Source organism: Sciurus vulgaris (genome assembly GCF_902686455.1).
Source record: "Sciurus vulgaris genome assembly, chromosome: 5".
Taxonomy (NCBI): Eukaryota; Metazoa; Chordata; class Mammalia; order Rodentia; family Sciuridae; genus Sciurus; species Sciurus vulgaris.
The window spans coordinates 17,319,635-17,345,817 of NC_136465.1; the positions used below are offsets into that span (position 1 = coordinate 17,319,635).

At 42.1% G+C, this 26,183-nt stretch overlaps 1 protein-coding gene across 3 annotated transcripts in view; it reads left to right on the forward strand.

Moving 5' to 3' along the window:
- Positions 1–26,183, forward strand: part of PSD3 (pleckstrin and Sec7 domain containing 3) — a 593,519-nt gene that overhangs the window by 184,984 nt on the left and 382,352 nt on the right. The gene's annotated exons all lie outside the window — the stretch shown is intronic.

Sequence of the window (26,183 nt, forward strand, 5' to 3'; positions counted from 1 at the left end):
CTTTAAAGAGGACCCAAGGTGCCAAGTCAGCTCTCCTGTTCAAGGACTATCACGTTTCCCTGTCAGAAAGAAAGGGGAAAAAACAAACAAACAAACCAAACTTGCATTGAGCGAGCTAACAGACAAGGGAGTGTATTTGGTGCAATATTCCCAGTAGCTTTTAAAGACGTTTTAATCATTTTGTTTTACATGCATTTGACTTTGTCCACCCATATCAGCTATAAACCCTGGCAAATGATGCTCTGAGATTTTTTTTTTTTTTTTTTCTTTTACAGACAGGTTAACACAGGTTAGAGAATGTGGGTTTAGAATGTTGTCGGTGACCTCAATAATAAATGTTTAGTGTTGCCTTTCCCCTCGATGTTAAAGAATGTTGAACACCCACTAGGCAGAGGATGGAAAGGCTACTAGGATTTCATTTTCCAGACACTAATTCTCCCGACAGTGGGATCCAGGATTTCCGCCCCAGAATAACTCTTGAGTGGGTCCAGGTGTTGGTGTAGGGAAGACGGAGATCTGGAAAATTCCGGTAAGAGGGATTCTGGCAACAAGTGCTGCAATTCATTAGTTGTACTTGAGTGTGTGCAAAGGACTTTGCCAAGCCCGACAGCCAGGTGAATAAGTCAGCGTTTCTGTTATCAAGGAGCTTGCTTTCTGGTGGGAAAAACTTCTGCCTAGGTCCCTTGCAGGACCCCAGAGGAAGGGAGAGAGTCTGACCTGGGCTTGGAAATGCCCTCAGAGGAGCTGGCTATAGAGCTGCACCTTGAAGGGGCCGGGTTGATTGACTTTTTTGTGGAGATGTGGGGGAAAGGATGTTCCCTGCTGAAGGAGAGGAAATGCGATTTCTGCGCTCTTCCAAAGAGTACTTTCCATCCTGTCTTTCCTTAGAGTATTTGCAAAGCTCCTGTAGAAATTCTGTAGTGATGGGACATGCATTATTCATAAACAAAGTCACTGTTGTGGTGATGGGTTAATCTCAGTCTTGGTTAAGAGGTGCTGAGGCAAAACCTCGTGAACATTAAAATGTGTATGTGCTTTGGTTTCAAGACTGGGTCGTTTGAGGCTTCCTTGGGATAATGTCATTTGGCAATTACGAAAAGAGCACATCTCTGGGTTTGGGTTGGATTAGGAGGTGAGTAATAGATGGTGATCATTGTCAGCTTTTAGAGAGGCGGACGTGATTGGGGTTTAGAGGCAGACTGAAAAATAATGTGACTGGAGTATGTGTACTTTAGTGTGAATCAGGCTTCTGGGGGTCTAGTGTAACCTGGAATCGCTGCTGCTACAAGGGTCCACAGCATCTGAGGGCTCTTCCTGGAAAGTCTGGGCCATGCATGGAGGCCCTTGGTTTCTCTCCTGAGGTTTTTTTTGCGGTGCTGGTGATTGAACCCAGGGCCTAGCACATGCTGAGCGGTGCTCTATCACTGAACTATATCCCCAGGCCCCTCCCTAGTTCTTTAATAGAAAAAGGAGCCTCGTTTTGTTTTAGTGGATTACAGGATCCGGATGAAATTCTGCAGAGCATCCATTTCGTTCTCTTGTGTTCATGTCTTGACAAGCTCGTGTTGTGATATTGTATGTCAACTCAGAGATTAAGGGGAGGCATTAGTTTTTGAAAGAGTGTGTTCCTTAGTACCTTCCTGTGTTTCTGAGTTACAGGACCATCTTCCAAAGACATTTTTCACAAGCTCCAAATTAAGTTGTGTTCCTTGTAATACTGTTGCAGTTTAGAGTGGAGAAAAAGGATATTTTGCAGCATGTAGTTCACACATTATTCTTAAATTCAAATTAGCACATTTCCATGCCTCATTAGAAAATAAGGTGTAACTCATAACATCAGTAACGAACCTTTGCTGATGATATCTTATTTACATAAAAATAGCACATGTCCTTGCAGTACTTGTTTGTCCTACCAAAAGAAAGTTTTCTCACTTTGCCCAGAAGGTCAACAAACTGGAGCCCTGTTGGGGCCCAGTGGGCAAGGACTTTGTTGACTCTCCAGGGCACAGAGGTGCCTGGCCTTTTTCTCTCGGCGACGCCCTTGAAGTGAGGAAGGCACCAGCCAGCTCCTTTCTCCTTCCTCCTTGTGAGAGCCAGGCTGTGGCCAGGACGGACCCTCCTTGGGGCTTCACAGGGAGCAACTGTCTGGTTTGAAACTCTCTTTTTTCTCTCTGACCCTAAACCAATAAAATAAATCAAATGTACATGTTGATAGGTTATTTAAAAAAGATTATTCTTGGGGTGAGTGGAAAAATTCCATTTTAACCCAAGGCTAGGACACTTGGGTAGTATTTTCATGTGGGTCTTCTGAGAAGCAGCCCTTAAGTTTCATCAGAAGTCCTAACTTTTGGAAAGCACTTCATGTGATGTGTTTCAGTGTTACAATCAGCCAATATTTATTGAGTTCTTACTTGGAATTTGTTCTTGTGTCCCTCTGATAGCCTCTGAGGTCAGTATTGCCATCTCTGTTCTCAAGTCCAGAGTGGTTGAGTAATTTACTCAGGTTCCTGTATCAGAGCCGAGATGTCAGCTCAGGCAGTCCAAATTTCTTCATCTCCGTGCTTTTATGTCCTCAGAATTAGCATTGCCTGTTGCAGAAATTGAGCTTTTTTGGCCCTAATATTTAGGTTCTTTGGGTTATGGATTCTGAAAATTGGATGACTAATTTATCAGCAAGCATTATTTTATAGATCTCTCTGCTTAAATAGTGAGACCAGCGTTGTTTGGCTCAAAAGATAGAATTGTGTAATTCCTTATCAAAAACACATGCCAGGAGTTCCACATTGTTTCAAGGAGGGAATTGAAATTCACAGTCAACCAGATTCACAATTTAAAGTTGGACGGGAGGCTCACCTATTTTAATTTCTAATTACATCGCCTCAGAGAAGCGGTCTGGACGTTTTTTGCCACCGCAGTGTTGACACAGAGAAGGCTGCTTTTCCTTGTTATTTCTTCCCAGGAGCTGGGGCTTAGAGACTGTTGAGAAAAGGCGTCTGAAAAAATAATGAGGAGAATGGGGACTGGGTGGAGGGCATTAATAAGGAGCAGGCAACAGCTGCTCCCTGCTTCTCTGGCCTTCTGTTCTCAGACTCTTGCTAAGAAAAAGTGAGTTATAGAAATGGAGCGACTTGGCTCTTGCTGTGGCTATTGGTTGGTGGACATGGGAGGTAGAAAATGTTAAAAAGCATCTGGAGCTTTTGTTTGGCCTCCAGGAGGTTATTGGTTAAGGACCAATGAACTGCTTCCTTCTATACACCATGACCTACATGCTTTTAGATTTTCAAAAACTCTTACTTCCTAAGAAGCTGATGGATAGGCAGTGTAGATTGGGCCACAGGACACCAAAGGAAGGGGAACCTAGATGCAGTTAGATGCTTGCCTTTGTGAGTGTATCATTTTCCAGCAAATGTGTATTGGAGAAATGCTGAGAAATTGGCAGCAGGTTGTGTGATCTTCCAGAACATCTCCCCTGACCTTCCCTCTGTGTCCCTAAAAGCTGTAAGTCGTGTGTGTTTGAAGAAGCAAGATGTTTTTTTGGGATCTGAAACTTTGAATATTACATTTCCCATTGGGCAGATGTTTTGATTTTGCAGATTTATTTCTAGTGGCTCCCGAGGGTCCACAAGCTGCCTGCCTTGTCTGCTGATGCTTACTTCTCCCTGTAAAGATCTTCCATGATGGGAAAAAAAAAAATTCATTGCTTTCTGTGAACTAATATCTGTAAGTAAGTCAGGGCGGAAACTGAAGCACAGGTGTTATGATGCTATTCATTCACCCATTCACTCAAAAAATATTAGGTACTTACTCTATGTTGAGCTGTGTGTTAGGCTCTAACAATCTTTGTCCACAAACCTAAGAAAACATACCAAGAGCATTCAGAGTTTCTTGGGTTGTACTTCTTAGAGTCACACTTCATAATCAGTAACTATGGAGCCACTGTACCTAGGAACTCAGACCTCATGAACTTTCATAGAATTCATGAAGTTACTCTCTGAATCAGCTTTGTTCAATAAGACTTTGTTGTGATGGAAATGTCTCCTATCTCCCTTGTCCCTACGTGACTAGTGAGATTTAAGGACTGATTTTGCAATTTTATTTCATTTTTGTGAATATAAGTGGCCGCAGGTGGCTAGGGACTACTCTATTGTGCAGCTCTGTGTTAGAGCAGAAGAGCTTTAGGTAGAGGGCATTGTCTATTTAAAGAGTTGTCGTTCCCTTTTGACCATCTGGCTGGTGTGTTTACTGACTTGACTCTGGTGAACTTTGAGTATTGTACATATTTGCTCCATCATGTCTGGTAAGTTACGAAAGTGGTGAGAGGATGTGGGAGGCATGGAATTTTAATGGAAATGGAAATTGAGAGCCATGCCTTGAAAATGATGAGAAGAAACATGTATTCCACAGTAGGAACTATTCTGGGGGAAAAAAAAAGAGCAAATTTCAAAACAGGTAGCCTGCAGTACACAATACTCAGTAAGATGGAGAAAAAACTTTTGATAAAGATGGGAAAACTTTTGAGCCTAATCTTGATGAGAGTCAGCTATTGGCTTGGATTAGTGGAGGAGATGGCTGGGAGGTTTTTGTTTTTTCAGTTATACCCAGCGGATGACTCCCTTGCTTCATCCACCCTCAAATCTGCATAGCATCACAGTGAGCATCCAGGTGGGCAGTGATAAACACCAGGACAACCTTGGTCCTTCCTGGGACACCCACAGAGCTGTCCTGAAGGCCTGGTAATCTTTCAGATGAAGCTGACAGGAGGAGGGAGTAAAGATCATACTTCTGGACCGTGGTTTGAGATAGCGAGCACTAATAAGAGGGAAAAAAAATCTTATGTTCTTTGTCTCCAAAATATTTTTTTAGTGACAACTGTGGAAGGTAGCTCCATTTGCAGGCTCCAGGGTTTCTGTACAATCAGGCAGTGGCCTTGAGTGTAGCATGTGTGAATCCAGGGGAGAATGCTCATGGGTAGGCTTCTGTGGAAATCCATGCCAATTTTCAGTTTTCTAACTTCTGGTGAAAATACAGTCTCAAGGCATAAGGATGCAAAAATATGGGGGGAGGAAAGGAGAGAGAATAACATCCATTTGCCTTTTAATATGGCCCAGGTATTGTGTGCATGTGTGTGTGCATTGGTATTTGCACACAAGACCCAACTCATCTGCAGGTTTGCTTTCTGTGGTTTCATTTACCTGCGATCAGCTGTGGTCCAGAAATAATAAATGAAATATTCCAGAAATATTCTGTAAGTTTGAGTTGTGCACTGTTCCGAGTGGCATGGTGAACTCTCCTGTTGACCCCCGGCCCCAGTCCTGACTGGAATGTGAGTCATCCCTTTGTCCAAGCTGTCTACACTGTATATGCTACCTGCTGGTTAGTCACTTACTAGCCTTGCCAGGTATCCAATTACCTGTTGCAGTCTCACAGTCCTTGTGTTCAAGTAATTCTTACGTGGTAGCCTACTGTTACACCAGAATTATTCGCTTTACTAAATCTCTTCATATAGGCATTGTATCATCTCTCATCATCACAAGAAGGGCGAGTACAATTCAGTGTAAGGTATTTCTAGAGGCAGACAGACCACAAGACCACATAAATTTTATTATAGTATATTGTGAATATTGTTCTATTATTTGTTAATCTTCTACTGTGCCTAATTTATAAATTAAACTTTATCATAGGTATGGATACATGGAAAAAAATGGAGTACCATATAAGGTTTGGTACTATCCGAACCATTGAGTCTAAAATACAGCTCCTAAGGATAATGGGGATTATTGGGTATTCTTTGCAGTATTGAAAGATAACTGGCATCTCCAATTACTGAGAATGAATTAAGTCTCAAGGAGGTTAGATGGGATTCTTTTCTTGAACAACTTTTTTATTTAAATGAATTTCTCACACCACACAGATCGCTCATTTAAACTGCACATCTGGTGCATGGTAGTGTGTTTACAGAGTTATGCATCTTTCGCCATAGTCAACTTTAGAGCATATTCATTATTCAAAAACAAACCCCAACCCTTTAAGCTGTCATTCCCCAATCTAACCATTGCCCTGTCCCCTGCTGCAGCAAATCACTAAGCTATTTTCTGGCTGTAGATTTTCTTTGGTGTTCTGTGCATATCATGTGAGTGGAATTATACGGCAAGTGGAGTGTCGTGGTTGGATTTTTTTCACTGAGCACAGTGTGGTCATTGCTCACCCAGGGTTGTAGCATGTATTAGTACTTCATTCCTTTTTATTGCTGAATAATACGCCATTGAGTAAATTGGTCCCATTTTACCCATCAGTTCCTCAGTTATTAGGCTGTTTCCACTTTTTGGCTATTAGGAATAATGCTGCCATGAACATTAGTATAAATATTTTGTGTGGACCCATTTCTCTTGGGTATTGTTATGGTTTGGATGTGAACGGTCCCCCAAAAGCGTATGTTAGACAATGCAGGAATGTTCAGAGGTGCAGCAGTTAGATTACGAGAGCTGTAATCTAATCAGTGGATTAATCCACTTGGTGAATTAATAATTTGGATGGATTACTGGCGATAACTGTAGACATGTGGAGCACAGTTGGAGGAGGTAAAGCCACTGAGGGTATGCCCTTGGGGATTATGTTTTGTCCTTGCTTCCTTGAGTACCTACCTCTCTGCTGTAACCTGAGCAGCTTCCTGCCACCGTGTTATTCTGCTATGATGTTCTGCCTCACCTTGGGCCTGGGGCAGTGGAGCTGGCTCACTGTGGACTGAGTCTCTGAAACTGTGAGCCCAAATAAACTTTTCTTCCTCTAAGTTGTTCTTGTCAGGTATTTTGGTCACAGGAATGAAATCTGAGCAACACAGGTAAATACATAGAATTGGAATTACTGGTTCATATCGCAATTCTCTGTTTAATACTTGGAGTGATCGTAAACCTTTTTCATAAGGGCTGTAGCACTTTACATTCCCATCAGTAGTGTATGAGGGTTCCTGTTTCCCCACGTCGTAACCAACACCTTCTTTTCAGTCTTTTTGATTCTCGCTGTCTTAGTGGGGGTGAATCGAGCCCTCATTTCCCTAATGACTAATGATGTTGGACATCTTTTCTTGTGCTTGTTCGCCATCTGTATTTCTTCTTTGGAGAAATGACTTCAGATGCTTTGCCCGTTTTTAAGCTGGGCTATTTGTCCATTTATTATTAAATTGTAAGAGTTCTTTATGTATTCTGGAAACAAAACTCTTATCAGATTCATGCCTTGCAGATACCTTTTCCCATTCGGTGGGTTGACTTTCACTTTCTTATCTTGTCCTTTGAAATAAGAGAGGTTCTTTAAATCTTAAGCAGATCACTGGAGGGCTTGGAACAATTCTGGATGCTGCTATATTTTCTGAAGTAAGTCGACAGCAGTTTAAGTAAAATGATTTGTGTAGCCCTGTTTTCTTTCTGTTTGAAAAGAGGATGAGTTTAACCATTGCCTCTGCTACTTGAGAGGACCACAGTGCTCTATGACTTGAGACCCTTATGTTTATTTAAGAACTTTTGGAAGCCATTTTCTTTTTTTGGTATTAGGAATTGAACCCAGGAGTGCTAACCACTGAATCACATCCCCACCCCTTTTTTCTTTTGAGACAGTGTCTGGCTGAGTTGCTTAGGACCTTGCTAAGTTGTGGAGGCTGGCTTTGAACTTGCGATCCTCCTGCCTCAGCCTTCTCTGGAGACTTTTATGTATAGAAAATAGTGTTCTGGATTAGACATGGATATGCCTGAAACAGGGACACCCTATGTTGCTCTTTTTAGGCCCTATAGTTTCGTCCTTTAAATAATGTTTCCCAAACTGGCTGTTACAAGTTGTAATCACCTGGTTTTAGATTCTGGTTTTATAGTTTTCTAGGGGCATTTTCATGAACATCCAACGTGGTTCTGAAGATCAGAATCTTGGGAACCTGCTCTAACCTGGTGATGATCATGACCTTTTAATGGTTGCCCCTAGAACTTAATTAGTTCTCTTTGGTGGGTGTGGTCTCCAGGTGGCAAAGTCTCTCACTGAGGGATATTACAAGGAACTGATCCGGCCAGTCTGGGTGCTTTGCTTACTGCAGCACTGGTTCTGGTTCAAGGCAATCCAAATTGCCTCTCTTCCCCTTCCCCATGGAGCAGAGTTGGTTCTTAAACATTTAAGCCAGGCTCAGGAACATGGTCAAGTCACTGCATTGTGACTTGGGGCTGCATGGTGGCTGCATTGCTCTCCTGAGTGATAATCCCTCCTCCCCTCCTGCTGTTTAAGGTAGGTTTGTGCTTCTTACCAGGTTGACTCCCACAGCCACACAGAGCTGCACGAAACCCAGTGTCCAGAGGCAGGCCTGGAAAGAAGAGTAGATCGCATGTGCACAGTCCTGCGCTGCTTGCTTTGGGTGTGTGAGTGGGGTCTCCTGAAGAATTTGGTAGTTGGGAGGTCAGGAGGGGGAGACTCCTTTGCCTGTCCTCTTAAAGCAGATTCTGTGTCTCTGAGAGGCATTGCCATCCATCTGTTGGCTGGAGTGTGGCCTTGAAAGGGTCTGATTTGCATCCTGGCTCTGTCACTTGGTTGTGTCACCTTGGGTGAGTTATTTTAGTATCACTGTGCCTCAGTGCCTCAGGAGCTCATGGAATGCCTCTCTAGCATTGGACAGTTGGGAAGGGCTCAGACAGCAAGTGGGCAGTAAATGACCTGGCTGGGAGGTTGCACTTAGCTGGATGGGAGGAGGAATTGTTATTGCCTTTCTTACAGTCATACATCTGTTGAATGGGACAGTTGGCCTTTCTTTGTACCCTGTACTGTGATTGCCCACAGAAGTGAAGTATGGAAGCCGAGAGGAGCATCCTAGTACTTTGTGCTTTGACACACGGTAGACATTCAGTAAAGGTGTTCAGTGACCGAATTGAACCCACAGGCTGTTACCTAGCTCACGCAGGAACCCTCCCAGGAGCTGTGGACCCAGGCCTGGCGGGATGAATGGTGGAGTAGAATTTCCAGAGCCAGCAGTATTTCTGGCCTGGTGACTTTTTGCCATTGACTTCACTGACCCTTGTTACAGCTCCTATTTTGTGGAAGTGGCCCGGCTCCCACTCTGCAGTTACTGTTCATGAGGTGCGGGCTCCAGTTGTGACTTCCGTTACAGCTCTCTTGCGAGTGACAACCTAGGGCACTGAAGATAAGCGTGATGTGTGGCTGGGAATGTCCTCACCCTGCCTTCTCCCTTTTGGCAGAGGCTTCTGATGGAAGCAGATAAGGGCCGGGCTGTGTTTGCCTGGTGTGATGTGACGGCCCCAGAGACTGTTGCCTTCAAGTCTTTTGATGTTGCGCCTCTCTACAGTTTTGAGCTTTCTTCCTGCCTTCTTGGTGAGGCTTCCGTGTCCCTTGATGGTCCTTCGTATCGTGCTGGCTTCTGCTTGGGTCACACATCTAACAAGACAGCATACAATTCTAAATGTGTAGTTTATAGGTTTAAAAGACCTTCATGGGCTTAGAGAAATTCAAGTCAACGTTCTAGAAGTGTTAGTAAATATAGATATCTGTGTTTACTTAGTGAGAAAATGGTTTATAAAATCATGCATCAGTAAAGTTCACAGGGGAGTTGAAGGATAATGGGAATTCATTTTTCTTTTCTTTTTTTGGTACTGGGGATTGATCCCAGGAGTGCTTAATCACTGAGCCACATTCCCAACCCTTTATTATGTTTTATCTAGAGACAGGGACTCTCTAAGTTGCTTAGGGTCTCCCTAAGTTGGTGAGGTTGACCTTGAACTCACGATCCTCCTGCTTCAAACTCCAGAGCTGCTGGAATTACAGGCATGTGCCTCCAGGCCTGGCGGGTGGTTCCCTTTTCTTAATCTGGGTGGTTATCTTTATATTTTACAAATATTGGGTTTTATTTTGCCTCTGTTTAGTAAAAAGAGTTAAAAAGCATAGAATTCTCTTATGGTCACTTAGAATCTCCTTCTTAAAGCATTCCATTTAGCATTCATGGTGAAACAACTCTTATTTTGTACAATATTTAAATTCTATAATTTCAGTAGCCAGTATATCTGGCCCTGATCTTGGGGAAACAGAACTGGCTTTTGCTAACCATCATCTCAGTGGTGGGAACAGGTTTTAATAAGCTTGCCAGAGTCTTGATTACTGGCTGTGAGGACCAGTGATAATGGACATCAGCCAGGATGTCTTTAGGGTGGCTGCTTATCCTGAAGTTGGTTAATTAGAGGTTGGTAAAGAGTTTCTGCTGGGTACATAACTTCAGAGATAAAAGGAAGCCAGCTATAGTCTGTGAAAAGTAACATTATCATAATATTAATATTATAGTAGAGAAATTAGAACATTATTTTGTTTAAAAATCACTCTTGGCTCTTATCTGCCTCATATCACTTCTGTGGCCTGTAAATCTACTTCACAACTGCATTATTTATTTCTACAAGTGCTGAAACTATTTTGTTTTCCTTTTACCTGAAAGATGATTTAAAGTTCTTTTAAAATGTGGTTTATCTAAATATGGTCCATCCTGCCCATTTACTGAGTGAATTAAAGGGCAATCCAACAACAAAAACATTTTTTTCTGACTTGTATGTGAGTCCAGAAGTTCACTGAAAATGGGCTACACCCAAATTTTATACATCATTAAAACATAAAGTGCTGGCACCTTGCACTGTGATTTCTCTTTCATCTAAGAAATCAAAGTCCTCTATATTGGCTTGGCCACTTTCACCTGCTTCCAGGGAGGGTGTATGTATTGGGACCCATTGTTTAAGTGTGCCCTGGTAAAGCAAGATCTAAGGTTTGGAGAAAGGCCAGCACTACTAGGGTCTTTTAGAGCATCTCTGCGTTTAGAGAGAGCTTTCTTCTTTTTATTTGACAATGTGTCAGAGTTTGTATGAGGTTAATTTATTTATCAGATTGAAGTGGCTTTGCTTTTTCCATAATATCTGAATATGCAGATGCATACAAAGTGAGCTATTTAAAAGACCACAGGGATATTACAGATCATATGTAGCTCTGTATCATTTTTTTTTCTTCATTCATATAGTCATTCAAAAAATATTTATTGGGGGCCTCATCTGTACAAGGAAGTACTTTAGCTGCTGGGAACGCAGTGGTCAACAAAACAGACCAAAAAAAAAAAAAAAAAAAATCCTTGCTCTTGCATACGGTGTGTGCGCGCGTGCTGATGGTGTGATGTTCTTGAGGGAAGAATAAAGCAGAAGGGTGGTGGGGTAGGGGGTGGAACTGTGGTTGCAAAGCATGTGGTCAAGGGTGGCCTCAGTGATATCAGATCTGAAGAGGGGGGACTGCAGGCAACAAGGGCCAAACCCTGGCAGCCATGCTTCCTGCCTTCCAGGAGCTGGAAGACCAGTGTTACCAGAGCAGAGTGAGCGAGGAAGAGCGCGGACACCATTGGCAGTTTCCGAAGGGCCCTGTCGTATTGCATTGGCTTTGGCTTGGACTGAAGGGGAGAGCATTTAAAAGGAAATGTGGCGTGCATGTGGTGTGCACTGACCTGTTTTAGAGGGCACAGTGCTGCTGTGTCTCATGAGAATGGACAGAATGGGGATGGGCCCAAGTAGGCAGCCAGTCAGGAGACTATTGTGGTCACGTCGGTGAGCAATAGTGGTGACGTGGGTCGAGAGGGTTGGTCTGAAGAGTGGGAAAGCTGTCCTGATGGAATGAATGTGAGTGCGGCAAGTCCGGGTGATTTGCAAGCAGTGGTCTCGCAGCTCGAGGGGTGGAGTGGTGCAGGGCGAAGCTGACTTTGTGAAAAAGGTCAGCCGCTGTTTTGGAGCTGCCTACGTAGGCAGCTGAAGGTGTGTATCTAGATTTCAGATGAGGTCGGGACTGAGATAAAGGTTTGGAATCTGTCACGTTTAGACTGGATGGAATCTGCGGGGGGGAGTAATTGACAGTGGAAGAGAGGAGAGTTCAGGACCGAGACCCTGGGCTACTTGCACTCTGAAGATGGAGAGATGAGAAGGAACCAGTCAGTAAAGGGGACTGGAAAAAAAAAGTGGGGGGGAGGCTAATGAAAATCAAGAGTGTGTGTTGTCTTGGGAGCCAAATGAGAACGCTTCTTCATATGCTCCTTAAAGGTCAAATAAGATGAAAATGGACCCAGAGATTCAGTTGTGGAGAAGTCCTTGGTGAACTTGATAACAGCCTTCTTTTTCCCCTTCCTTTTGTGTGGTGCTGGGGCTTGAACCCAGGGCTTTGGACATGCTAGTTGAGCACTCCATCACCAAGCTGCACCCTGGCCCTCGCGTTGTATTTTGAGACAGAGTCTGCTTAGTTGCTCAGGCTGACTTTGAACTCATGATCCTCCTGCCTCAGTCTCCCAGGTAGTCCTGTGATTACAGCAGTTTTGGTGGCGTTGATCAGCTAGGATTCAGGAGAGCAGGAGTAGGGAAATGGAAAGGTCGAATGTGGGCAACTATTTCAAGGATTTTTGCTGCAAAGGGAAGGTGAGAAATGTAACTGTAGGGAGAAAGTGGGGTCAAGAGATAATTAAAATGAGGAAAATAACAGCGCATTTGAATGCTGATTGGGAAAAAAAAACAGTAAAGAGGGAAAAATGTGAATGATCCTTAATGTAGAAGTATAATTCCCTTTCAAAAGAACTTTGGATTACTTTAAAACAGATAAATCATCCAACTTTTTTGTGAACCCCTAGTTTTTGTTAATGCAGACAGTTTTTATCACAGTACACAGTTCTTAATTTTCCCATCCCCATTAAAATAATTTTTTCCTTTTGTCTGAGCCTGAAATGATTTTTTGGTATGGTTGTTTTTTTTTTTTTTTTTTTTTTTTTTTTTTTTTTTTTTTGCGGTGCTGTGGATCAAACCCATGGCTTTGGGCTTGCAAGGCACGCACTCTACCGACTGAGCTATGTCCCCAGCTCAGTATGGATGATTTTGCTCATCTTATTCAACCTACGCAGTCCCCAGGTCAAATCCACACGGGTCCGAGCTGCACTTTGCCCACACTCTTCAGTTACTGCTGATTTCTTTAGCCCTTACTTGAGAACAGATTTCCCACCATCCTTTAAACTTGCTTGGGATCCTGTTTTCCAAGCTTCATTCAGTCAACAAAACATTCATAATATGCATCATACTTGGAAGGGCCTGTGTTTATAGTTAGCCACTGCAGGACAACAGGTGGGTAATGAGAATGAGAATTTAAAGAACTCGGTGTCTCTGGATCTTGGGTGGATAAGCAGCTGCCTCTCACATGTTGAGGTGCGAGTTACCTGGGGACCTTATTGAAATGAAGACTCCTGTCCTTTGGGCTGGGTCAGGGTCTGGGATCTGCATTCCTAACCAGCTCCCAGTGATGCCAGGGATCCAGGAGCACCTCATTTTGAGTAGAAAGATCTCAGTGTGTTACTTCCAAGCTTCTTTTTTTTTTCCTGTTAGATTTTGCAACTGCTCTTCACTGTTATTTCCTTACCGGGTCCTCTTGTAGCAGGAACTTTCTTGGAGGCAGAACAATACAGCATTTCAGTATTTCCTGACCCCCTCCCTTTGCATGTTTTTTGGTCTCCGCCCAAAGGCCACTGACATCTGGCTGTTTTGTTTAGTAGCCAGGTAGCTGCAGAGATGTGAGGCAAGTTTCATTTGCATTATGTCCAAGGCCAGCCTTCTGGGCCCCATTTAAATCTCAAGGCCATTTTCCTCCTACACATCTGAGCACTTCATCTGGGCTTTGGGACTGTTGGGCAAAGTCCCAGGACTGGGGCCATTGTGCCAGTTCAGTGTTGGCAGTTTCAAGTGCTCTGGACACCTGCATGCTAAAGCCAGTCCTCTGTAGTGGACATTTTTGTTGGAGGTCAGTCTGTTGGCTTTGTTATGTAAGCGAATATGGTCAGATTGTGGAAAATGGAGCAAATAAATTCACCACATGCTAATAAAAGCTTCTCAGTTGGTTCTACAATGGAGAGATACTCATCAAAGGGAAATTTGGGGCAGGGGGTTAAGAAAGAGTTTCAAATTAATTATATATAAACTCTGAAAATTCAGGTAAGCTCTACATTGAGTTTCATAATTGAGGTCATATGTCTGTGTGTGTGTGTGTGTGTGTGTGTGTTGCTGGGGGTTGAACCCATGGCCTCACCCATACTAGTCAAGCACTCTACCACCCAGCCCTAACCCCAGCGTAGGTATTTAATTTTCATGAGGCACTTTGTTTTAAAGACTGTCTTCAGTGTGCAATAGAAATGATGAGTTACATATATAATTTAAAATTTCTTTAGTAGCTGCATTAAAAAGAATGAATCTAAATAATATATTTAACCTAATATATCTAAAAATATTCTCATTTCAGTGTATACTTGATATAAAAATTGAGATAATTTATATTCTTCTTTTCCACTAAGTCTTGGAAATCTGTTGTGTTGATGTCACCAGTGGCTAACAGAAGTCAGCGTCTGTATATAAATTAAAAATGCCTGAGATTTTCAGAGAATGCATTTCAGCAACATTATTTAGGATAATTTGCTTTTTGAGATAACTTCTGAGTAGTATTAGTATCAGCAACACTACTAGCAGTTTTTAAAAGGTGAGAAACATCATGCCAAACACATCATGCGTCCATTGTCATTTGATTACCCCAGCCCTCCTTAAGGTAGGGAGTTCCTGTCATGACCTCTTATAGATTGGGCCTGAGACCAGAGAGGTTAAGTAATTTTCCTGAGGTCACATAGTGGGTAAATTGCCCGATTTAGGATTTGAATGTAGTCAGTCTGATTTCAGAATCTACTCCCTGAAGCTCTGTGTCCTCAGCATGGCTCAGAGATGAATGTATCTGCTCCATCTTCACATTGTATGATTGAGCTTCAGTGTTCTTTAGTTGTAAAAACTGGAACTGCTTGACTTGCTCTGAAAACTCGGGTGTAAATTAACTCTCTCAGTAAATCACATGCTGTTTGCCATTCATTTAAATCTTAATCTCAGAGTTGCTCTCTCTTGGCTTCTGATGGATCTTCAGTTTAACTTGAGTCTCAACACTTTGTTTCTCTTCTCAACCCTGTCTTAGGGGAAAAATAGCTAATAATACGTAAGATAAGATTTCAGTGTTTTAGAGAACTAGAGTATCTTGATGGTGGGAGTAGTGTCTAATACTAATTAAATAGCATTATAAATCATTATTATTATTAATAACAGCTCAGGGAGCAACAACCATTTATTGGTTGGTAAGCATATGCTGAGACTTTACACTTACTGTCTTTTTTAATCTTTAGAACAAGACTGTAAGGTTGTTTTTATCTTCATCAGTAATTGCCAAAAGCAGTATCACTACAGTAGAAAATGGACTCTCTGAGAATGCTTTTCTTTGATTCTGGGTGTCTCTCGCCTTCCTTCTTCCATTCCCTCCCTCCCTCCCTCCCTCCCTCCCTTCCTCCCTTCCTTCCTTCCTTCCTTCCTCCCTCCCTCCCTCCCTCCCTCTTACCAGTGATTGAACCCGGGGTGCTTAACAGCTGAGCTATATCCCTAGCCCTTTTTATTTTTTATTTTGAGACCGGGTCTTGCTAAGTTGCGTAGGGCTTTGCTAAGTTGCATAGGCTGGCTTTGAACTCATGAGCCTCCTTTTTCAGCCTCCAGAGTTGCTGGGATTATAGGCATATCCCACCGTGTCCCATTTGAAGAGCAGTATTAACAATGAAGGGGTAGGTGAGTGGCTTGAAAACCATATGATATGAGGAGACTTTGTAAGAAACTATAATCTTTAACTTAAGGGAAAGAAGACTTTAAAAAAGAAGTGGAGGTAATGGTTACCTTTAAGTATTTGGAACAAGGAATATTATCTACAGAGAAAAGAAACCAGGGAGAAAGAAATGCACTTACCCTTTTCTTTACAGAGTACAGAAAAGAAATTTCTGGAGTCTCATTTTTAATTCAAAATAAAAGAATTTTCTAAAAGTCATTTGAGAAACTAAATCAACTTTCGAGTGTGATGCACTTTGAGCAGAGACTAGGTCATTATCTGGAAATTCTAGATTAAATGTTTGCATTTGGAAGATTTGGATCACATAAGGCCATGGGAACTGAATAGCTGGTAAGTTGTTCAAGGTGAAAGAAACGTTAGTTCTTTCCAGTCTTGCAGGTTTGTGATTTTGTAGTAAATTATGTTAAAAAATTTTAATTCTTTTTGTAATTAAATAATTTCTCAGTTGTCTGTAAATTAAGCTGGAGATTGTGATTTAATAGTAGAATGTCAGAACTTAGACCTTAGAAATCTTAGAGTCTAACCTTGTTTTGTAAATGAGGAAACTGAGACAGAGAAAATGAATGCAGGGAAAGTTGGTTAAGTGCCCAGGTGTTGACTTGGACTCCACCAGGAATTTTTTTCTTTACAGTTACTAATGTATAGGTGAGCTAGGCTGTTACTTGTGGCAAAAACTTAAAGGTCCTTTTGAACCTTCTCCACAGCTAAAATGATGTGGTAGCCTGAAGTTCATTTTGTTGGTTCTAATTAGTTACGAGCTCCGGTTCTTTTTGGTTATCTTATCTGAACTCAGAGCTCAACTTCCTCAACTTTTAAAAATGCTGTGTTTTTAGTTCCCTGGAAACATGTCGCTTTGCATGGAAAGCAGAAAGAAAGGAGGCAGTAGGTTTGAGAATTTACGAGTCTTTATTCAGAGAAACCATGGAATAATTTCGAGCAGAGGATCAGGAGATCTTTTTTTTTTTTAATGTTTCACTAACAATTTTAACAGACAGTCCCTGGGAGTTTGAGCAAGAGCAAGCTGTGGTTCTACCTGCTGTAAGTGAGACACTTTTTGGTCGGTCAGCACACAAGTGTTTTGGGGTTGTCACATTTTAGAGTCCTCCTCTTCACTTCAGAGGTCGCAGTGTAGACCTATTCTGGAGGTTAATGCAGGTGGATAAGGTGCTGCGGGTAGGTCACAGTTGACTGCTAGCTGGAGGACTCCAGGCAACTGGGAAGCCTCCCTGGGCGTTAGCCGGGAGGGAGAGAGGGAGGCGGGCGAAGGAGTGTGTGTGTGTGTGTGTGTACACAGAACATACACATGTATGCTCTGTTACCCACGATCTTTGTCCCCTGCTTATGACTATGGACAATTTCAGCTCTAAGGACTTTTTTTAGAACATTTTTTAGTTGTTGATTGATCTTTTTTGTTCATTTCTTTATATTGGTGCTGAGGATCGAGCAAGGCAAGTGCTCTACCACTGAGCCACCACCTCAGCCCCTCTGTAAGGATTTTTCTTGGTGTATTTTAACCCTGCAGAGGACACTGATGTGAAGCCGAACTGGATCTGCGCAGAATGCGCAGCCCTGTGTTCCTGGGGCTCTGGCTGCCTGCTTCTCCCACCCAAGCCCTGCATCTCATTTTCCTGGGGCTTAGGCGTCAGCTAGCTGAGTTGATAAGTTGATCTGGGTTAATGGAAGAGGGCTGAGGACCACGTGGACATGTTAACTGTCTTTGGGGAATATTTTGCTTCCCCTGCCCATCCATTATTTGAAACCACTTTGGCCAAATTGAGATCTCTGTGTTCCTGTGTTCCTGTAACGTTTTAGTCTTCTTTCTAGTTGATCCCTTAATAAATGCCATTGTCATGGGAATTACAGATCACAGAAAAGGAGGGCGCATAACAGGTCTCTGGAAAGGTATTCATGGGCATGGGCAGCCTTTCCTTGGATTGTGTAATTAATTTAAAAAATTCCCTTTTAGAATAAAAAAATTAATTTTTATCTTTTTCCTGATTATAAAAATAGTGCTGGTAATTGTAGATAGTTTGGTATATCCAGAAATATTTGCAGAAGAAAACAGAACTCTCTGATCCCTCTGCTCAGATCAAACAGCGCTAGTCTTCTCAGTGCTTTCTGTTTTCCTCTGGCTGAGCAGGTGCAGATGTTGATATGTGCACACAGTTTTGTGTGGTGTATTACTTTGCTTAACATTATATTAAGAACATTTCTCCATGTCATTAAAACTGTTTGCAAATATGCATTTTAAGGGCCACATGCTATTTAATCTTAGTGCTTTTCCATAATACATTTAACCAATTTTCTTTTGTTGATCAGTTAGGATTTTTTTCAGTTTTTCACTTTACATAAAATACAATGATGCCATTATGTGTGTGTGTGTGTGTGTGTATGTGTGTGTGTGTGTGTGTGTGCGTGTGTAAATTTTTGTCTGTATCTCTGATTATTGTAATAGTATATTTCCTGACAGTGGAGTTGGAATGAAGAGTATGAACTTTTAAGCCCTCAAATCCATATGTTCCTTTTATATTCCCACACAGTAGAGAATTGGATGAAGGAAGCTTTTGTGGTTTTAAATGGTGCTGGTTAGGACTGACTTTGTCTCGTCCTTTATAAGACTGTGCTTTTATAAGGAGGTCGTGGAATCAGAGTGCTGAAATGGTCCTTAGGAAATAGCTGGTCCTACTTTGACGTTTTCCAGATGAGGAAACCGAGGACTGATTTACTCAAGATCTTAGAGCTAGTGATTGTCTGAGCCAGGATTGGAGGCTGGACTGTCCTGTGTCTTTTCTTCATCCTGATCCCAATGTACCAGAGACACTTGTCTTCCAGGACAGAATTGAGAGGTGAGCAGAACCTGTGGCCAATTTATTTTTTAATTTTTTAAAATTTATTTTTTTATTTTTTGCCACAGCAAATCTTCTGCCTGGTGTACAGCGCCATTATCCATCATCTGGCCACGGAAAACCTATTCTGAGAATTTCCAGCAGAATCCCTGGAATTAATTCTCATAGGCCTGGTTTGAGTTATGTCTGTCGCTGTGGCTAAGGGGATGGAGAACACCTTGGTTAAGTTTGGGTCATGTGTCCACATGCATGGCCCTGGGCGGGGATGCTAGGAAGTTGCCAGTTTAAACCAAACACATGGAATGAGGATGAGGGAGAGATGAATTAAAGAAAGGAGGCCAGAAGAAAGAGTGCTGGGCAGGCAGAGCCAACAGATGTCTATGGCAGCTGCCATGGGGTGGCCAGAGGAGCATATGTGGGGTGGAGAAATAGCCAGCACAGGGCCTTGGGCTGGAAAGAGCTTAGCATATGAGAACCGAGAGGAGGCCAGGGGCTGAGCCAAGTGAGAAGGGGAGGGTGGAGGAGTGGAGGGAGTGCACGGGGATAAACCCAGGCCAGGTCATGAGGGGTCATAGATGCTTGGATTTTATCCTGTGAAGGTGGGAAATTGACAGGTGTGGTGGAGCATGCCTGTAATCCAGCGAGTTGGGAGGCTGAGACAGGAGGATTGCAGGTTCCAGACCAGCCTCAGCAATTGGAGGCCCTAGTGAGACCCTATCTCAAAATAAAAAGGGCTGGGGATATAGCTCAGTAGTAAAGCACCTTTAGGGTCAATCCCCAGTACACACACACACACAAAAACCCCAAACCAAACTGCAACAAAACAAAAATATGAGAGAGAGAGAGAAAGGGAAATCATTGGAGGAGTTTAAGTGGTTTAGCCTCTTAAAAGGCTGAAAGGCTCTGGATGCAGCAGAATTGCCTGGAGAGAGGGGTCAAAGAAGGAAGTAGGGAGATCAGTTAGGGAGTTGGGGAGTAGGTTATAGATGAAGGTTTCTTGGAGCTTCATCTGGTCGTGGCAGTTGTGATACTGCCAAGTGGAAAGATAAGTGATCCAGCTGGTGTGGATGAACAGAACGCGATGGATGAAGGGTGCCGGGTAAGGAGAGGAGCAGCCATGTAGATTTCTGGCTTGATTGACAGACGTCATGGACTTGCCATTCACCAGGTTGAGCTCTCTTGGTGGAGAGTGTTTGGAGGTTCCCTCCACTTGGACTGTAAATGAGAGACTAAAGATCAGGCAGCACCTCGTCCCTCTGTACTGGGTACGTGGTTGTTGATCGTAAATCCTACTTGCACGGTGGTCCTAGAGTGGAGGCTTAAGGGAACAAGAACAGCACCCACTTATTAGGACGTTGTTGGTTTTTAAATTTGTTTAGCACCACGTCAGTTGGGTAAGAAGATGCCACGAGCAGAGTGAATGTAATCAGACCTCAGAGCTGAAGAAATTAGCGCTAGATGACTTGTCAGGAGAGGGACATTCTCTAGTCTCTAGTGTTCTCATTAAATAATCTTACCTCATTTAATATTTTTTGTGCCTCGTGTTTTTGTGTCTTTTTTCTTCGGTGACCTTCTGCGTTTTACAAATAAATCAATCCCAAATCACGATCTTTTTTGGATGGCCTCTGTACCTTTGGTGTTTTGATTTCTTTCTGGTCTTTTTTTTTAACCTCTGTTACCGAAAAACTCGAGGCGTCGGAGAGAAGAGATTGAAGGAAGAGTGAACGGGGTCATTGACCCAGCAGTCCTACCTGAGGCCACGTCTAGAACGTCAGCGCAGAGCTGCCAGTACCATCTTCACACCCAGCTTCGTTCCTGCTTCTCATTTCTTCCTTTGACAACCTTTCAAACAGGAGGAATTGAATAGCGGCAGTCTGAGCAGGAAGGGTCATGATACCCCTCCCTCGGGCCTCCTGTGCAGGTCACTGCTTATGTGGGACGCAGTGACAGTCACGGGGCATGCTTGGCCCTGGCTCCCACTCACTCTGGAAGCCCCCATGCCAAAACAGTGGGCTCTTTTGCACCCACATCCTGGAGCAAAAACATGCTTTTTTATTCTTTGTTATTGTCTCATTGCTTTAGTTTTAATAAGTGATAATTGAGAATTTCAGAAGCCCAAATTATTTCCCTACTCTTATTTGCATACTTCTGAAGGACCAGTAGAATATTTATTTGTTTTTTTGTTTTTAAGGAAAAAACATGTCCCCAAACTTTGGGTGCTCTTCATCACCCCAAATCAAACCTTGTTTTGACACATTCTTCTGGAAAACTGGCTTAGACAGCGTGACGGAGGTAGAACTGTGGAGCCTGGCCTGGGGGTTGGGTTCTGCTGGGTAATTAGGCAGCTCCAACGTGTGGCACAGAAGTGATGATTAGACTAATTAGGTAAGCCATTTTATACATGCCACCCTGGACCCCAGGGTAATGGCCTAGAAATGCTGCCTTTCCTGGTTTATTTGATTGATGAAAAGCAGGTTTCATAGTTGGAGGTTTATTTATTTTTTAAATTAGAGATTTCTTTGCCTGCTTTTTGTCTGTTTATTTCTGCAGTGACACAGAAGCAGGTGTGTGTTATTTTGCAGTTTTGTTTCCATCCCCTTCACTACACTGGTCTCAGGGTGATTTATTTATTTACCATGCGGGGGACTGAGCCCTGGGTCTTGCATGCCAGGCAAGTGCTGGACAGCTGTGCTGGACAGCTCTGCTGCGTCCCGAGCCCTGGTGGTATACTTAATAGAGAGGCAGCTTCTCTAGTGAAGGGCACTTTCTGGTCTTTTCTCTACATCTGACTTCATGGATCTATCTATTTCTCTAACTTTCCTTGGTGCCAAGTTCTATTAGATGCAAGGGATTCAAAATGATCTAGAAATTGAGGACTTTGTTTTATTCAGTTTTATTCTTCTAGGTGCTAGCCTGGAACTTGGCACATAGTAGGTAGATACTATGTAATTATTTCTTGAAAGAATGAGTGAGTTAATGGTTAGGCCCTTGTTTTGTATTTTGTGTGTACATTTAGTTCATGCAATTGTAGCTTACATTGTAAAACAAACGAACAAAAAAATTAAAGACATTTCTGTAAGCCTAAACTCTTTTTTTTCTGTAGCTTTAAAGTTTAAGCTAAACCTCTTAAAAGAATTTGCTTCCAAAACATAAGTTATATTAGAAGTGTCATAGATTTTTCTTTTCTCTCCCTTTAAAAAAATTTGGTCTTGCTGGGTGTGGTGGCACACACATGTAATCCTAGTGGCTTGGGAGGCTGAAGCAGGAGGATCGCAAGTTCAAAGACAGCCTCAGCCAAAGCAAGGTGCTAAGCAACTCAGTGAGACCCTGTCTCTAAATAAAACACAATGTAGGGCTGGGGATGTGGCTGAGTGGTTGAGTGCCCTTGAGTTCAATCCCCAGTACCCCCGACCCCCAAATTGTTCTTTTTAGGTATACCTGACAGTAGAGTGTGTATTTTGATGTATTATACGTACATGGAGTATAACTTATTCTTTTGAGGATCCCATTCTTGTGGTTGTGTATGATGTGGAGTTTCGCCAGTTGTGTATTCATATGTGAATGTAGGAAAGTTATGTCCCATTCATTCTCCTGCCTTTAGATCTTTCAAAAATAAAAAATAGAGTGAAAATGTTTTGCCAGATTGTAATGTGGCACCAAGTCCAATTTGCAGAGCATTATAATGCACACTGTCATTTGGCCCCGCCCTGACCTGGCTGAGGGAGGCGGTGCCAGCTCCTGTGGCAGCTCTGTAGCAGTGGGCACCTTGGGTGGAGTTCAGGGGCGTTAGTTCCTCAGCTCCTGCTTCCCGGCCCTCGTGTCTCCTTGTGAAGGGGTATTCCCTTTGGTACTCAGTTTGCACACTGCCCGATTACTCCTGCTGGGCTTAAAGAATCCTTGGGGGGCATTCGGTGATAAGTAATGGGCTCAACTCTTCAGAAACAGCAGTAGGAATGTATCTGCTCACCAGGTAAGCAAAAGCGAGCACCACTGAAAACCGCTCGGGAGAGAGTTTTGCAGACATTGAACATTTGTGCCAGAGTGACCATTCTTACCTCAGCGGACTTGATGCACATGTGTAGTGACACAGAGCCACACGGACCTTCTCACTGTGTGTTTTCTCTGATGTTTTTTAAAAGGAATCATATCAACCTTGCAGTGGTGTTCTGGGGATTAAATGAGAGAGTCGTTGTAAATAAGCACAGTTGTACTCAGATGAGGCTCTTAGTACTTGACAGCAAAAATAAAAGAGAAGAGACCAGATCAAGTGAAGAACTCAGCACCCAAAGATGGGTTCATTTCAGGTGCCTTTGAATACTTTATAACTCAAGTTCCAGTTCTGGTGTTCTGTCTGGTCGTGAATGCAGTTTCTCCAAGGACCTGTACTGTTACCCCAATATCATTCATCTTCTGTATGTGAAAGCATCATATAGTTTTATTTTAAAAATAAAACTCCTAAATTCATTTTCACCCTCTGCAACTACTCTGAATTAATGTAATTTTATTATATCATTATCTAGTATTTTAGGTCCTATTGCTGTGCTAACTTACATTTTATGGTTTGGGAATTTCAAATAAAACTAGAATCTTAGTATTTATGGATGTAGAGATGGGGGTCTCACTGTGTCGCCAGCTGGTCTTCAATTCCTGCCTCAGCCTCCTGGGCTAGAGGACAGGCATGTACCACCACCCTGCCTAGTTGAGTCTTGGTCTTTAAGAACTGTGGGTGATAACATGACAGGTTATTGACAGGAAAACTTGATAATATGATTTTAACATAGAGATATTAATTTGGAGTCAGAGTGTCCACTAAAATCAATCTAATTGGAAAATATTTGATTGACTTAAGATAATGAAATAGTTTTATTCTAGGAATTAGGGAGGTAAAAAGCTCCAAATTAAAATTTTATCAGTTTTATGGAATAATGTTGAATCAATTCAGTATTTGGATAAATGTATTTTTATATAAATTGAAAATTCAAAAAACTATTTCTTCTTGCAGTGATTAAGAAAATGTAATACAATTCAATAAGACTACCAAATTGAAAAATTCTTACCTCATTTTTAAAATAAAGTTTGTCCTTCAAATATTTAAATGTTTTTTTTTTTCAGATGTATTTTTTAAATTTAAAATTTTATTTTGGTACTGGGTTGTAGAACCTGGGTTGCTTTACCACTGAACCACATCCCCAGCCCTTTTTATTTTTTGAAACACAGTTGAGACTAAGTTGTTTGAGGTCTCACTACATTGCTGAGGCTGATCTTGAACTTTCAGTCCTCCTGCCTCAGCCTCCTGAGGTGCTGGGATTACAAGTGTGTGCCACCGCACTCAGTTATTTTTATTTTTATCATTATTTTTTGAGTGGTGCTGGGAATTGCACCTAGGGCCATTTGTGTGCTAAGCTTGCATTTACTATGGAGCCACACCCTGGCCCCCATTTTTTCATAGAGTCTATGAAAATGTATTATTGCTCCCATTTCTATATTTCAGGTGTATATTTAATGCTGTTTAACTTTTTTTGATGACTCTGTTTGATGGTTTTCCACATAGAGATCCAGTGACGTGTCCTTATGGCTCTGATGTAAAGGCTTATGTCAGGATTGTTTTAATGTGTGAATAGCCAGATTTTTTTATAAATACCTTTTTAATTTTATTTATTTATTTATTGATTGATTATTTTTGTGTGCTGAGGATTGAACCCAGTGCCTCACACATGCCAGGTGAATGCTCTACCACTGAGCCACAACCCCAGCCCCCCGGATTTTTTTTTTTTTTTGAAGTGTTTTTTTGTTGCAGTTTTTTTCTGACAGTCTTTCTCTTTTGTAAATTTGCTCTTTTTAGCTATACATGACAGTAGAGTGTTTTTTGGCATATCATACATCCATGAGTCTAACTTTCCATTCTTGTGGTTGTACTTGATGTGGAGTTACACTCTATTCATATATGAGCATGGGAAAGTTATGTCTGGTTCATTCTATTGTCTTTCTCATTCCCATCCCCCCTCTTTTCTCTTATTCCCCACATCCAATCCCGTGAACTTCCAGCGTCCCACCCCTTTCCCGCCCAGAACCTATTGTGAGTCAGTATCGGGATATCAGAGAGAACATTTGGCCTTTGGGTTTTGGGGATTGGCTTATTTCACTTAGCATGATAGTCTCCAGGTCCATCTATTTACCTGCAAATGCCATAATTTCATTGTTCTTTATGGTTGAACAATATTTCATTGTGTGTGTGTACCTCATTTTCTTTATCCATGCATCTGTTGAAGGGCACCTAGGTTGGTTGCATAGCTTGTCTATTGTGAATTGAACTGCTATGATTGTTGATGTGACCACGTCACTATAGTATGGTGATTTTGAGTCCTTTGGGTATATGCCAAAGAGTGGGATAACTGGATCAATGGTGGTTCCTTTCCAGGTTTTCTAAGGAATCTCCATACTGCTTTCCAGAATAGTTGCACCAATTTGCAGTCCCACCAGCAATGTATGAGTGTACCTTTTCCCCCACATCCTTACCAACATTTATTGTTAATTGTATTCTTGATAATTGCCATTCTGACTGGAATAAGATGAAATCTCACTGTAGTTTTTATTTGCATTTCTCTAATTGTTACTGATGTTGAACATTGTTCCATATGTTTGTAGATTGATTGTATTTCTTCTTCTGTGAAGTGTCTGTTCAGTTCCTTTGCCCATTTATTGATTGGGTTATTATTATTATTATTTTTTTGTGTGTGTGTTAATTTTTTTTTTTTTTTTTTTTTTTTTTGGTGTTTTTTGAGTTCTTTATCCTGGAGATTAATGCTCTCTCCGAGGTGCAGGTGACAAACATTTTCTCCCATTTTGTGGGCTCTCTCTTCGTGTTCTTGTTTCCTTCCTTTCTTTCTTCTTTTTTTTTGGGGGGGGGGGTTGCTGGGGATGGAACCCAGGGCCTTGTGCTTACAAGGCAAGCACTCTACCGACTGAGCTATCTCCCCAGCCCCTGTTTCCTTCTTTTGTTGTGAAAAAGCTTTTTAGTTTAATCATCTTATTTACTGATTCTTGATTTTACTTCTTGTACTTCAGGAGTCTTGTTGAGGAATTTGGTTCCTAAGCCATCATGATGGAGAGTTGGGCCTACTTTTTCTTCTAGTAGGTGCAGGTTCTCTGGTCTAATGCCTAAGTCCTTATTCTACTTTGAGTTGAGTTTTGTGCAGGGTGAGAGTTAGGGGTCTAATTTCATTTTATTACATAGGGATTTCCAGATTTCCCAGCACCATTTGTTGAAGAGGCTATCTTTTCTCAACAAGAAAAGCGAAACAGAAGGCATCGCAGTATCAGACCTTAAATTGTAATACAGAACTGCAGTAACAAAAACAGCATGGTATTGACACCCAAACAGACACAAAGACCAGTGGTGCAGAATAGAAGACACAGAGATAAACCCACATAAATACAGTTATCTCATACTAAAGGTGCCACAAACATACATTGGAGAAAAAATAGCCAGTTTTTAAGTAAGGATGTTTTAAGAGTTGTAGTCCTGCTGGGTGTGATGTTGCACGCCTCTAATCCCAGTGGCTTGGGAGGCTGAGGCAGGAGGATCGTGAGTTCAAAGCCAGCCTCAGCAACTCAGTGAGG